Source organism: Bufo bufo, chromosome 6 (assembly GCF_905171765.1).
Source record: "Bufo bufo chromosome 6, aBufBuf1.1, whole genome shotgun sequence".
Taxonomy (NCBI): Eukaryota; Metazoa; Chordata; class Amphibia; order Anura; family Bufonidae; genus Bufo; species Bufo bufo.
The window spans coordinates 412,083,634-412,098,795 of NC_053394.1; the positions used below are offsets into that span (position 1 = coordinate 412,083,634).

Here is a 15,162-nt window from a genome sequence, read left to right on the forward strand (position 1 = left end):
CTGGAAGGATGATGCTTGCAATCCATTTCAATTTCATTCTGTTTTTTCATACTGGATTAGAAGGGGTGCACCGGTCCTGGAGGTACTGCAATACCAGGTCAATGCGTGGAGTGGACAGAGCAAGCTCTTTTTCCATCTCCCTGTTCGAAAAATCCATTTAATATATGGTCCCCAGATAGGGGACGTATCAGATATTAAACTGATAAGAACAGATACTACACTTGATCTTAGCCAAAAGGCCGAGAAGCGATAACCTGAAAAGGGTTCGCAGTACAGGCCGATGGTCCCCAATGCAGAGCACTAATGAAGGCAATAGACTACTGTCCCCAGCCCAATACACAGTCCGGGAGGCTTCTTTCTCTCACAAACCGGGGAAAACGTTCACGCGCGTCCTACGCACAGAAGTCACACCAGCATGCTTCTTTTCGTGTTTGCTATCTGCATAGCTCCGCCCACACGCGACTTTTGGACACGCCTTTTCTTCGCACGAAATTCCTGGTGCGGTGCCAAAGCACGCCAAGCAGAAAGCATGATAGGAATAGTAGTGAGTGAAAGGAAAAAAAAAAAAAAAAAAAAAAGGATAACCATTGTTGATTGTGATGTCACGGCACCATTGTTGAGTGTTCCATCAGGGCCCTTGTGATGTCATCCAATAGCTGACCTTACTTGACCTCTTTGACCTCTTGACCTGACAAGGCTCTTGTGACACGCGCAGTGTTCCGTCCATTGAACAGACAAGGTAGGTCCAGCTGCATAGGAAGTGCTGGGCTACTTTTTAGCCACTAAGTAATCCAGTTCAAAAGATCCACAAGAGGGAGACACAGGCAAACTTTACTCATTTATTGAAGCACTGCAAAAGCTAAATGGTTACATCCAGCCAACTTGATACAAAAAAGGGTCAATTGCCTGCCAGAGACGACTCAGCAACCCTCCGAGGTGTGCACAACAGGCCCAAATCAAACGTGGAGGAGGGGAGGTCCAAACAATTCATTCAGGTGATAAGCCAATTAACCAATCATCAGTCTTAATTGGATCCAGGGTGTGTGTGACGACACTGGGGCTGAATGGGTTGCTTGGTGCTGGAAACAACCGACAGCTGATGCAATTAGGAGATTGACAGACTAGATGCAGGTATTATATGCAAAAAGCAACACTGCACTGACTGGGCAGACAGAGGAGAAGCTGAAGGAGGCACGACACACACAACTTTCCACTTGCTTGGCTGGAAGGATGATGCTTGCAATCCATTTCAATTTCATTCTGTTTTTTCATACTGGATTAGAAGGGGTGCACCGGTCCTGGAGGTACTGCAATACCAGGTCAATGCGTGGAGTGGACAGAGCAAGCTCTTTTTCCATCTCCCTGTTCGAAAAATCCATTTAATATATGGTCCCCAGATAGGGGACGTATCAGATATTAAACTGATAAGAACAGATACTACACTTGATCTTAGCCAAAAGGCCGAGAAGCGATAACCTGAAAAGGGTTCGCAGTACAGGCCGATGGTCCCCAATGCAGAGCACTAATGAAGGCAATAGACTACTGTCCCCAGCCCAATACACAGTCCGGGAGGCTTCTTTCTCTCACAAACCGGGGAAAACGTTCACGCGCGTCCTACGCACAGAAGTCACACCAGCATGCTTCTTTTCGTGTTTGCTATCTGCATAGCTCCGCCCACACGCGACTTTTGGACACGCCTTTTCTTCGCACGAAATTCCTGGTGCGGTGCCAAAGCACGCCAAGCAGAAAGCATGATAGGAATAGTAGTGAGTGAAAGGAAAAAAAAAAAAAAAAAAAAAAGGATAACCATTGTTGATTGTGATGTCACGGCACCATTGTTGAGTGTTCCATCAGGGCCCTTGTGATGTCATCCAATAGCTGACCTTACTTGACCTCTTTGACCTCTTGACCTGACAAGGCTCTTGTGACACGCGCAGTGTTCCGTCCATTGAACAGACAAGGTAGGTCCAGCTGCATAGGAAGTGCTGGGCTACTTTTTAGCCACTAAGTAATCCAGTTCAAAAGATCCACAAGAGGGAGACACAGGCAAACTTTACTCATTTATTGAAGCACTGCAAAAGCTAAATGGTTACATCCAGCCAACTTGATACAAAAAAGGGTCAATTGCCTGCCAGAGACGACTCAGCAACCCTCCGAGGTGTGCACAACAGGCCCAAATCAAACGTGGAGGAGGGGAGGTCCAAACAATTCATTCAGGTGATAAGCCAATTAACCAATCATCAGTCTTAATTGGATCCAGGGTGTGTGTGACGACACTGGGGCTGAATGGGTTGCTTGGTGCTGGAAACAACCGACAGCTGATGCAATTAGGAGATTGACAGACTAGATGCAGGTATTATATGCAAAAAGCAACACTGCACTGACTGGGCAGACAGAGGAGAAGCTGAAGGAGGCACGACACACACAACTTTCCACTTGCTTGGCTGGAAGGATGATGCTTGCAATCCATTTCAATTTCATTCTGTTTTTTCATACTGGATTAGAAGGGGTGCACCGGTCCTGGAGGTACTGCAATACCAGGTCAATGCGTGGAGTGGACAGAGCAAGCTCTTTTTCCATCTCCCTGTTCGAAAAATCCATTTAATATATGGTCCCCAGATAGGGGACGTATCAGATATTAAACTGATAAGAACAGATTTTTTTTTTTTTTTTAATTTTATTTTATTTTAAAACAAAAATTCAAAGTTTACATATACAAGTTCCAAACACCATACAACAAAACAACATCAGAGACAAAATACAAAAACCGTACATCGTCTAAATTAATTCTTGATCAAAAATCTCCACTTTTTGAACTTCCACACTCCCTCAGAATCCACACCACCACCATACTGTTTATCCCACACATAAATTACATAGAGCCTAGACAAAAATAATTTTACACACTCATTCACAGTCACAATTTCTCTCTTAAAGACTAACAAATTTCTTACATCCCACAAACATTCCATAATACAAACCATGATGAACCACAAAATTCTTTCATTTCTCCTCCCACTTGCGCCAATACCAAACAACCCGACCTTCCAAACCAAATTCACTACACCCGTCAATTCTTTCACTAACCCACCCACACTTCTCCATACTTCATTTGCATACCCACACTCCCAAAACAAATGTCTCACAGATTCATCCTCCCCACAACCTTCCCTTGGGCAAGTTTCTGTTCTCACTAGATCTCTTCTTTTCTGAAACTCACGTACTGGCAAGATGTTTTGAAACCCCATCCACACAATGTCTTTCTGTCTGTTAGTTGTACCAGCAATCATCAATTTCTTCCACACACTTACTGCAGCATCCGAACTCAACCCCACAATATCACATGCATTCTCACTTTGTCTAAGTTTCGCCATCACTTTCTTCTTATCCTTAAACTCATTCATTCCTACAGCCAATAAATCATATTTTCTGATAAAACTCTCAATCACCTCATACCATACTGGACATTTGAACGACACAGGCACTCTAGCATCTCTTTTACACCACCTCAGACCATACATCATCCATCCAGACATATATTTCATCATGTACGCGCAATTGTTTTGTTTTTCCACCAGACACACAAATTTTTTTATATAATTTAAACCAAGAAAAATTTCAAAATTTGGAAAATCCAAGCCCCCATTCATACATCTTTTATACACATGCTCTCTTTTCAGTCTTTCCATACAACTTCCCCAAAGGAAAGAAAAAAACAATTTCTCCGCTCTCTTAACTTTCTTTGAACACGCAGGATAAACTCCAGCCACAAAAAGAACTATTGGCAAAATGATTGCCTTGATAATTAACACTTTCCCTGACAGCGAAAGATCCCTCATTCTCCAAAAATTTATCTTTTTTTCTATCTTTCTTCCACACTCATCCCAACTCTCATTCCCTTTCAAATCATCATTAAATCGGATACCCAACACCTTCACATCCCCACTCTCATTCTTCACATTCTCCAAACAAATACTCCTATCACCAAAACATTTGAAACTACATTTACTCCAATTCACTTTAAAAGCAGACACCCCACAAAACATATCCAGCCATAACCTTCCTCTCCTCATGGTAGCCAAATTATCACTAACAATCACAACGTCATCCATATATCCAAGTACCTTAACAGTTTTACCCATACTTCCTGGAATCAACATACCTTTCATCACCTTATCCTTTCTTACCAAACACATTAACAACTCAATCACAACAATAAAAAGTACAGGCGACATAGGACAGCCCTGCCTCACACCACTCTGCACATTCACTTTTCTACTCAACCAACCATTGATCAAAAATTCACTCGACACATTCCTATATAAACTCTTCACACTATCCACAAAACTCTTTGGAAACCCCATCCACTCCAACACAACAAACATAAATCGGTGAGCCACTCTATCATACGCTTTTTCAAAATCAATTGAAAACAACATGCATTTCTGTTTTCTATACATACAGTCACCAATCACATCTCTCAACAACATTAAATTCCCACTCATACTCCTACCAGGCACAGCACACACTTGACTCTCATTTACAACCTCACCAACCACATCCCGCATCCGAGTTGCCAACAACTTAGTATAAATTTTGTAATCGGCATTTAATAACGTGATAGGTCTCCAGTTCTCAACCTTATTTCTATCACCTTTTTTGAAAATCAAAACCACCACACCCTCCTTCATAGACTTACCTATTTCTCCATTCACCCACATATACTTACAAACCTCCACAAAATCTTTACCAATCCACTCCCACATTCTCATATACAACTCAATCGGCAATCCATCCTTACCCGGCGTCTTATTTTTTTTGCAGCTCCAAACAATCTTTCTTACTTCCTCTATCAAGATATCCTTACACAACAAAACTTGACTATCCACACTAAGCTTCTCATCCAAACCATTCAATAACTCCCACATCAGACCTTCATCAATCCATTTTCTCTCATACAACTTCCCATAGAAATCTTCCACTACACCAATCACACTTTTACCACTAACACACTCATCACTGTTATTCATCAATTCCTCCATATCCTTTCGTTTATCACATACTTTTTTAAAGAAAAATCTAGAACATTTTTCATTCTTTTCAATCATATCAACTTTCGTCCTAAAAATAATCTCTTTACCCTTCCTTTCCATAAACACATTCTTTTTTCTTCTTGCATCCTCTAACAAATCTTTCACATCCACTCCCATACCACTCAGTTTCCTCAACCACTCAATCCTCAAAATTAGATCCTTATATTCATTTATCAGCCTCCTTGCTCTTTTGTAGGCCCATTTCTTAAAAAAAAGCCTAATTCTTGACTTTATCCATTCCCACCAAAGTAACACATTCACAAAATCATTCTTTCTCAACTTCCACCTTTCATACTGATACTTCAAAACTCTCATCACCTTCTCATCCTCCAACAAAACCATATTTAATTTCCATACACCCCTACCATACCTAGTCTCTTCATCACCTTCCACACAAACAGACAAACACATATGATCAGTGAATATAACATCAAACTGTAACATTTTTTTACAACTTAAACCCTTGGACAAAAAAACAAAATCAATCCTAGACGTAATGCCCCCCCTGTCTGCTTTATAAGTGGCAGGTGGAGGCTTTCCTAGCGTCAAAGCTGCATCCACTAAAGAAAGATCTGCCACTATTTTACTCAACTTATTCCCTGTTATATCTAACTTTTCCCCTTCAACTGTACAATTGAAATCTCCTAACCAAATAGTCGGCATCCTGCCTAACAACAAAATATTCAACCTCTCTAACAAATCTAATCGCTCCTTTTTCTCCGTAGGACAGTAAACATTGACTACCCTCACCCTCCACCCTTTGTAATTAATCATGGCAATAACACATCTTCCCGCCTCCACCACCGTATAATTTTCAAAAGAACAGTCCTTATTACATAATAGAATCCCAACGCCATCGTTTCTGTTCACACTGGAGCCCGACCATACTGAGCCCCCATAAGTCCACTCACAAGCAGGCACCGGTTCAACAATGCCACACTCTTGTAGGCAAGCAATATCTGCCTTTTGCTTCTTGATCCAATCGAAGACAGCAGTTCGTCTGGCTTTAGATTTTAATAACCGGACGTTCAAAGATATAACATTGAGTTCAGTCTTACCCATTATAAGATGTTATTTCGGGTATAGTTGTCTGTAACCCACAAGTTCATCATCCTACCCCGCCTGGAGGTTGGCCTCCGAAGCGAAGTCTCTCGCCCTTGCATCATCCAAATAGGCAGCATTCTCAGGAATACACGAGCCAGGATATATATCCTGTCTAACCGGACTTTGCTCCTGTTCGGTGCATTGTGGAGGCAGTAAGCGGGGTTTTTTTACAACGGCATCCAAGATTTCTTCTGCCGGTCTCAAGGAAGGTGATATAAAAGCACTGGTGGACGCCAAGTCTCCTTGCTCTCTTTTCTCCTCATCATGTGGATCCTCCATTTCGTCCCAACCAAACTTCGGAGACCTGGGTAAGGGAGAGAGCGCCTCCCCTTCTCCCCGGAGATCTGAACCTGCTCCGAAAATCTGGGGAAACTCCTCTGCTTGAAAAAAGTCCATCTCCACATTTTCTGTGTTCTCATCAGAGGCAATGGGATGAATAGACTGGTGAGTACTCTCAGCCGACTCTATGTTAATCTGTGGCCGCAAAGGCTCCTGGGAGGTTTGCACTGAAGTCTGAGGTTGCTGTTCTGCCTCCTGTGGAGGCTCTTTAGCTCTTGCCCTGACAGCATCTGCATATGTACTCTTTGATCTGAAACCCCGGGAAGGGCAATCCTTGAACGCGTGACCTTCTTTTTCGCAAAGGTTACAGATGATAGGGTTTTTGCAATCCTTCGTAACATGCCCTTCTTTTCGGCATTTTGAGCAAACAACAGCACTTTGATCACAGTACTCTTGTATGTGTCCATACACTTTACACTTACGACAGTAAGCTGGAGCGTCCTGGAAGAAGATCAAGCCTCTTTCTTTGCCAATCGCAAAACTTTGAGGAGGATGGCTCATTCCTCCTGGGCTTAAAGGATCAGGTCGGAATCTCACAAAATATTTATGCTTTCCAGTCCATAACCCGTGGCTGCCCATGATCTTGTGCGAATATGTAACTTTTTCACAATATTTGGTCAAAAACAGGAAAATGTCATCAGTGTCCACATATGGGTTGTACATGAAGACAACTAAGTGCACGTCTCTATTGTACAATATAGTAAAAGTCAACCCATCCAGGTCTGGGTTATTTTTGTTAGCTTCCAAGTGCATGTATAGGTTATGGCAAGCTCCAATGGAAGTTAAGACCAACACACGGCGTCCACCAATTCTATCTTGTAAACATAAGACATCAAGCATCTTGACTTTCAAAATTTTAAAGAGTACCTCTTTCACCAGGAATTCATCCGTGAACTTGTCCTTCTTTCCTTCCTCCACAGAAATCGCAAAAGCATTGCGGACCCGGAAGTCTCCGGTCCTAGCGTAGTCGATACGCACGCCCATCTCCAATCTTCTGATCGCCTTCCCGGGTGTCCTCCCTTCTCCCAATAGCAGCGAGCAGCTTTAGACAAGCTGCAGGGCCAAGAGCATGGTCGGAAGACCTTCTGGCAAGACCTAGATCTTTGCCAAAAGGCCGAGAAGCGATAACCTGAAAAGGGTTCGCAGTACAGGCCGATGGTCCCCAATGCAGAGCACTAATGAAGGCAATAGACTACTGTCCCCAGCCCAATACACAGTCCGGGAGGCTTCTTTCTCTCACAAACCGGGGAAAACGTTCACGCGCGTCCTACGCACAGAAGTCACACCAGCATGCTTCTTTTCGTGTTTGCTATCTGCATAGCTCCGCCCACACGCGACTTTTGGACACGCCTTTTCTTCGCACGAAATTCCTGGTGCGGTGCCAAAGCACGCCAAGCAGAAAGCATGATAGGAATAGTAGTGAGTGAAAGGAAAAAAAAAAAAAAAAAAAAAAAAAGGATAACCATTGTTGATTGTGATGTCACGGCACCATTGTTGAGTGTTCCATCAGGGCCCTTGTGATGTCATCCAATAGCTGACCTTACTTGACCTCTTTGACCTCTTGACCTGACAAGGCTCTTGTGACACGCGCAGTGTTCCGTCCATTGAACAGACAAGGTAGGTCCAGCTGCATAGGAAGTGCTGGGCTACTTTTTAGCCACTAAGTAATCCAGTTCAAAAGATCCACAAGAGGGAGACACAGGCAAACTTTACTCATTTATTGAAGCACTGCAAAAGCTAAATGGTTACATCCAGCCAACTTGATACAAAAAAGGGTCAATTGCCTGCCAGAGACGACTCAGCAACCCTCCGAGGTGTGCACAACAGGCCCAAATCAAACGTGGAGGAGGGGAGGTCCAAACAATTCATTCAGGTGATAAGCCAATTAACCAATCATCAGTCTTAATTGGATCCAGGGTGTGTGTGACGACACTGGGGCTGAATGGGTTGCTTGGTGCTGGAAACAACCGACAGCTGATGCAATTAGGAGATTGACAGACTAGATGCAGGTATTATATGCAAAAAGCAACACTGCACTGACTGGGCAGACAGAGGAGAAGCTGAAGGAGGCACGACACACACAACTTTCCACTTGCTTGGCTGGAAGGATGATGCTTGCAATCCATTTCAATTTCATTCTGTTTTTTCATACTGGATTAGAAGGGGTGCACCGGTCCTGGAGGTACTGCAATACCAGGTCAATGCGTGGAGTGGACAGAGCAAGCTCTTTTTCCATCTCCCTGTTCGAAAAATCCATTTAATATATGGTCCCCAGATAGGGGACGTATCAGATATTAAACTGATAAGAACAGATACTACACTTGATCTTAGCCAAAAGGCCGAGAAGCGATAACCTGAAAAGGGTTCGCAGTACAGGCCGATGGTCCCCAATGCAGAGCACTAATGAAGGCAATAGACTACTGTCCCCAGCCCAATACACAGTCCGGGAGGCTTCTTTCTCTCACAAACCGGGGAAAACGTTCACGCGCGTCCTACGCACAGAAGTCACACCAGCATGCTTCTTTTCGTGTTTGCTATCTGCATAGCTCCGCCCACACGCGACTTTTGGACACGCCTTTTCTTCGCACGAAATTCCTGGTGCGGTGCCAAAGCACGCCAAGCAGAAAGCATGATAGGAATAGTAGTGAGTGAAAGGAAAAAAAAAAAAAAAAAAAAAAAAAAAAAGGATAACCATTGTTGATTGTGATGTCACGGCACCATTGTTGAGTGTTCCATCAGGGCCCTTGTGATGTCATCCAATAGCTGACCTTACTTGACCTCTTTGACCTCTTGACCTGACAAGGCTCTTGTGACACGCGCAGTGTTCCGTCCATTGAACAGACAAGGTAGGTCCAGCTGCATAGGAAGTGCTGGGCTACTTTTTAGCCACTAAGTAATCCAGTTCAAAAGATCCACAAGAGGGAGACACAGGCAAACTTTACTCATTTATTGAAGCACTGCAAAAGCTAAATGGTTACATCCAGCCAACTTGATACAAAAAAGGGTCAATTGCCTGCCAGAGACGACTCAGCAACCCTCCGAGGTGTGCACAACAGGCCCAAATCAAACGTGGAGGAGGGGAGGTCCAAACAATTCATTCAGGTGATAAGCCAATTAACCAATCATCAGTCTTAATTGGATCCAGGGTGTGTGTGACGACACTGGGGCTGAATGGGTTGCTTGGTGCTGGAAACAACCGACAGCTGATGCAATTAGGAGATTGACAGACTAGATGCAGGTATTATATGCAAAAAGCAACACTGCACTGACTGGGCAGACAGAGGAGAAGCTGAAGGAGGCACGACACACACAACTTTCCACTTGCTTGGCTGGAAGGATGATGCTTGCAATCCATTTCAATTTCATTCTGTTTTTTCATACTGGATTAGAAGGGGTGCACCGGTCCTGGAGGTACTGCAATACCAGGTCAATGCGTGGAGTGGACAGAGCAAGCTCTTTTTCCATCTCCCTGTTCGAAAAATCCATTTAATATATGGTCCCCAGATAGGGGACGTATCAGATATTAAACTGATAAGAACAGATACTACACTTGATCTTAGCCAAAAGGCCGAGAAGCGATAACCTGAAAAGGGTTCGCAGTACAGGCCGATGGTCCCCAATGCAGAGCACTAATGAAGGCAATAGACTACTGTCCCCAGCCCAATACACAGTCCGGGAGGCTTCTTTCTCTCACAAACCGGGGAAAACGTTCACGCGCGTCCTACGCACAGAAGTCACACCAGCATGCTTCTTTTCGTGTTTGCTATCTGCATAGCTCCGCCCACACGCGACTTTTGGACACGCCTTTTCTTCGCACGAAATTCCTGGTGCGGTGCCAAAGCACGCCAAGCAGAAAGCATGATAGGAATAGTAGTGAGTGAAAGGAAAAAAAAAAAAAAAAAAAAAAAAGGATAACCATTGTTGATTGTGATGTCACGGCACCATTGTTGAGTGTTCCATCAGGGCCCTTGTGATGTCATCCAATAGCTGACCTTACTTGACCTCTTTGACCTCTTGACCTGACAAGGCTCTTGTGACACGCGCAGTGTTCCGTCCATTGAACAGACAAGGTAGGTCCAGCTGCATAGGAAGTGCTGGGCTACTTTTTAGCCACTAAGTAATCCAGTTCAAAAGATCCACAAGAGGGAGACACAGGCAAACTTTACTCATTTATTGAAGCACTGCAAAAGCTAAATGGTTACATCCAGCCAACTTGATACAAAAAAGGGTCAATTGCCTGCCAGAGACGACTCAGCAACCCTCCGAGGTGTGCACAACAGGCCCAAATCAAACGTGGAGGAGGGGAGGTCCAAACAATTCATTCAGGTGATAAGCCAATTAACCAATCATCAGTCTTAATTGGATCCAGGGTGTGTGTGACGACACTGGGGCTGAATGGGTTGCTTGGTGCTGGAAACAACCGACAGCTGATGCAATTAGGAGATTGACAGACTAGATGCAGGTATTATATGCAAAAAGCAACACTGCACTGACTGGGCAGACAGAGGAGAAGCTGAAGGAGGCACGACACACACAACTTTCCACTTGCTTGGCTGGAAGGATGATGCTTGCAATCCATTTCAATTTCATTCTGTTTTTTCATACTGGATTAGAAGGGGTGCACCGGTCCTGGAGGTACTGCAATACCAGGTCAATGCGTGGAGTGGACAGAGCAAGCTCTTTTTCCATCTCCCTGTTCGAAAAATCCATTTAATATATGGTCCCCAGATAGGGGACGTATCAGATATTAAACTGATAAGAACAGATACTACACTTGATCTTAGCCAAAAGGCCGAGAAGCGATAACCTGAAAAGGGTTCGCAGTACAGGCCGATGGTCCCCAATGCAGAGCACTAATGAAGGCAATAGACTACTGTCCCCAGCCCAATACACAGTCCGGGAGGCTTCTTTCTCTCACAAACCGGGGAAAACGTTCACGCGCGTCCTACGCACAGAAGTCACACCAGCATGCTTCTTTTCGTGTTTGCTATCTGCATAGCTCCGCCCACACGCGACTTTTGGACACGCCTTTTCTTCGCACGAAATTCCTGGTGCGGTGCCAAAGCACGCCAAGCAGAAAGCATGATAGGAATAGTAGTGAGTGAAAGGAAAAAAAAAAAAAAAAAAAAAAAAGGATAACCATTGTTGATTGTGATGTCACGGCACCATTGTTGAGTGTTCCATCAGGGCCCTTGTGATGTCATCCAATAGCTGACCTTACTTGACCTCTTTGACCTCTTGACCTGACAAGGCTCTTGTGACACGCGCAGTGTTCCGTCCATTGAACAGACAAGGTAGGTCCAGCTGCATAGGAAGTGCTGGGCTACTTTTTAGCCACTAAGTAATCCAGTTCAAAAGATCCACAAGAGGGAGACACAGGCAAACTTTACTCATTTATTGAAGCACTGCAAAAGCTAAATGGTTACATCCAGCCAACTTGATACAAAAAAGGGTCAATTGCCTGCCAGAGACGACTCAGCAACCCTCCGAGGTGTGCACAACAGGCCCAAATCAAACGTGGAGGAGGGGAGGTCCAAACAATTCATTCAGGTGATAAGCCAATTAACCAATCATCAGTCTTAATTGGATCCAGGGTGTGTGTGACGACACTGGGGCTGAATGGGTTGCTTGGTGCTGGAAACAACCGACAGCTGATGCAATTAGGAGATTGACAGACTAGATGCAGGTATTATATGCAAAAAGCAACACTGCACTGACTGGGCAGACAGAGGAGAAGCTGAAGGAGGCACGACACACACAACTTTCCACTTGCTTGGCTGGAAGGATGATGCTTGCAATCCATTTCAATTTCATTCTGTTTTTTCATACTGGATTAGAAGGGGTGCACCGGTCCTGGAGGTACTGCAATACCAGGTCAATGCGTGGAGTGGACAGAGCAAGCTCTTTTTCCATCTCCCTGTTCGAAAAATCCATTTAATATATGGTCCCCAGATAGGGGACGTATCAGATATTAAACTGATAAGAACAGATTTTTTTTTTAAGTTGACTATCCCCTCGCGGGGACGCCATATTTATTAAAAGAATTTACAAAATTTTAACAATTATCACATAAATACAGAAGAAAATAATTAAATACATAATCAAAGGATGGCATTAAAAATGAATAAAATTATCTTATATTACAGAATTCCATTCACTTAAAAACCATTTATTTTCTACCGCAGTATTAACTTTTTTCTCAATTAAAAGATAAATATACATTTCACTAAAACAAAATCCCAGAACATCGTTGACGGATAAAACCTCTCTTTTAAAAACTAAAATATTTCTAGCCTTCCAGAGGGCTTCCTTTGCGCAGTTCATCGTCTTCCATGCCACAGCCTCTTGGCAGGCTGTTGGGCATTCCAAAAGACCGTATAGGATCATATCGTAAGTGAAGTCTCTCAGGCCTGCCATCTTCCTTAAAAGTGGGAGCACTCTTCTCCAGAAATCCTGGGCAAACGGACATGACCACAGTAGATGTTGAACCGTCTCTTCTTGTTGACAATTATTCCTCGGACAGATGGCAGACCTTACATAGCCTCTTCGGTATTGGAATGCCCGGCATGGAAGACACTGATGAACACAATTCCACGCCAAGTCTTTCTGGGAATTAAAAAGATAGGAGATGTTAATAATTTTCCAGATTTTTTTGCATTTATCTTCTCTAAAATTCTTTATATCACAAGTTATCTCCTTCATTTTTATTTCTTTTATTAATTGTTTACTGTTTTTAAGCTCATTTATATTTTTCTTCTTCAAATTAAAAGTTGACACTATCTCTTCTAAAATCTTATAACTTACTGGCAAATTAAAAGCATAAGGAACTGATAAAATAGTTTTGAACCAATTAAACTTACGCATAAAAAAACCAGTATTAAAACGAACATAATAAGACCAATAGTGTTCTTTAAAAAGAGCGTTAAAACAGAAACTAAAAAATTTTATCAATAAAAATCTCTTAAAATCTGGAAAATCTTTGCCGCCTTTTCCTTGGATTTTCATGACGTCTTCTCTTTTCAATTTCTCCATCTTTGAATTCCAAAAGAAGGTAAAACAGCTTTTATTAATTTTCTTCAATACATTCATGGGAGGGGGAAACACCATACTTAAGTATAATAAAAGGGGAAGAATGATCATCTTAATAATTAAAATTTTCCCCTCCATTGTGAGTTTCCTCATACTCCACATATTTATTTTTTGATTTACCTTCTTTTCCACCATGCCCCAACTAAAAAAACCATTATTAGACTCACTGAAGGAGACACCTAAAATGGTGATAAAATCAGACACAGGGATATTAATATCATGTAAAACCATACTTCCAATATTTAAAATATTACTCTTGTTAAAGTTCACTTTAAAACCAGAAGCACTACAAAAGAACTGAACATGCCCTAAGGCTTTCCGGAGTGATAGGGCGTCCCTGCATAAAACCGCCACATCGTCCATATACCCCACCGCTTTGGCCTCTAGTCCCCTTCCACCGGGCAAGGGCACTCCGCGTATCGCTTTATCTGTTCGCAGCTTACATAAGAGAGGCTCTAATGCGCAAATAAAAAGCAGTGGGGACAAGGGACACCCCTGCTTCACTCCGGAATCTAAAATTACTTCCTGTGTCTTAAAACCATTAATTAAAATTTTACTTGTGCATTTATTATAAAATGCTTTAAGAGACAATAAAAACCCCTCGGGTATACCCATTTTTTCTAAAACCTTAAAAAGATAAAAATGAGATACTCTGTCAAACGCCTTCTCGAAGTCAATAGATAAAATGGCTAATTTACCTTCTCTTGACTTAGTATCATCAATACAATCTTTAATAAGGTTCAGGTTATCCCATATGCTTCTTCCTGGGATTCCACAGACTTGATTAAAATGAATAATTTTAGAAATTACCCCTTTTAACCTATTGGCGCAGATTTTTGCCATGATCTTATAGTCTGTGTTAAGAAGGGTTATTGGTCTCCAATTCTTCAAATCTGCCTTATCACCTTTCTTATACAATAAGGAGACCTCACCCTTCCTCCAGGACTTGGGTAAAACCTTTGAATAAAAAACCTCACTAAAAAGACTAAAAAGATCGTCTTTTAAAAGGTCATAAAATTTGACATAAAATTCTATGGGTATACCGTCGGGGCCGGGTACCTTACCCGTCTTAAAACTCTTTGTTGTCTCTAAAACCTCCTGCTCCGTTAAACCTCGGGATAAAATCTGTTGCGAGGCAGGATCTAAAACCGCAGTGATCTCCTTCAGTGAGTCCTGTAAAATAGACTGATCCACAGACTTTACATTAAAAAGTTCAGAATAAAAACAATGTACTTTATGTAAAATGCCTTGTATTTCCTTAATTCCGTCTATTTCATTAATAGCTTCTTTTTTGTTATTAATTTTTTTAAAGAAGTATCTAGAGCATTTTTCGTTTTCTTCGATGTGCCTCACTCTGGATCTAAAAATTAATTCTTTCCCTTTTTGCTCTATACATTTTGTAATTTCTTTCCTAAGATTTTCTATATCACTCTTCACATCCATACCATTGTCTCTGAATTTATACAAGGTTTGTAAACGGGTATTAAGATCTTTAAAGGAGTCCTTCTTCTCTCTTGCTTTCTGGGTACTTTTATTT

The 15,162-nt window shown here is 42.5% G+C and overlaps 6 non-coding genes and 1 pseudogene across 6 annotated transcripts; all 7 read right to left on the reverse strand.

The window, feature by feature from the left end:
• Window positions 1-60: 60 nt before the first annotated feature.
• On the reverse strand, window positions 61-251 carry LOC121006265. Its single transcript, XR_005780127.1, has one exon. It is a non-coding gene; the product is annotated as a U2 spliceosomal RNA (small nuclear RNA).
• Window positions 252-1,282: 1,031 nt separating this feature from the next.
• On the reverse strand, window positions 1,283-1,473 carry LOC121006266. The gene has a single exon (XR_005780128.1). It is a non-coding gene; the product is annotated as a U2 spliceosomal RNA (small nuclear RNA).
• Window positions 1,474-2,504: 1,031 nt separating this feature from the next.
• Window positions 2,505-2,700, reverse strand: LOC121006402. The gene has a single exon (XR_005780251.1). It is a non-coding gene; the product is annotated as a U2 spliceosomal RNA (small nuclear RNA).
• Window positions 2,701-8,696: 5,996 nt separating this feature from the next.
• On the reverse strand, window positions 8,697-8,887 carry LOC121006267. The gene has a single exon (XR_005780129.1). It is a non-coding gene; the product is annotated as a U2 spliceosomal RNA (small nuclear RNA).
• A 1,038-nt stretch (window positions 8,888-9,925) lies between these two features.
• Window positions 9,926-10,116, reverse strand: LOC121006268. Its single transcript, XR_005780130.1, has one exon. It is a non-coding gene; the product is annotated as a U2 spliceosomal RNA (small nuclear RNA).
• Window positions 10,117-11,149: 1,033 nt separating this feature from the next.
• Window positions 11,150-11,340, reverse strand: LOC121006269. Its single transcript, XR_005780131.1, has one exon. It is a non-coding gene; the product is annotated as a U2 spliceosomal RNA (small nuclear RNA).
• A 1,033-nt stretch (window positions 11,341-12,373) lies between these two features.
• Window positions 12,374-12,582, reverse strand: LOC121006433 (annotated as a pseudogene).
• Window positions 12,583-15,162: the final 2,580 nt, after the last annotated feature.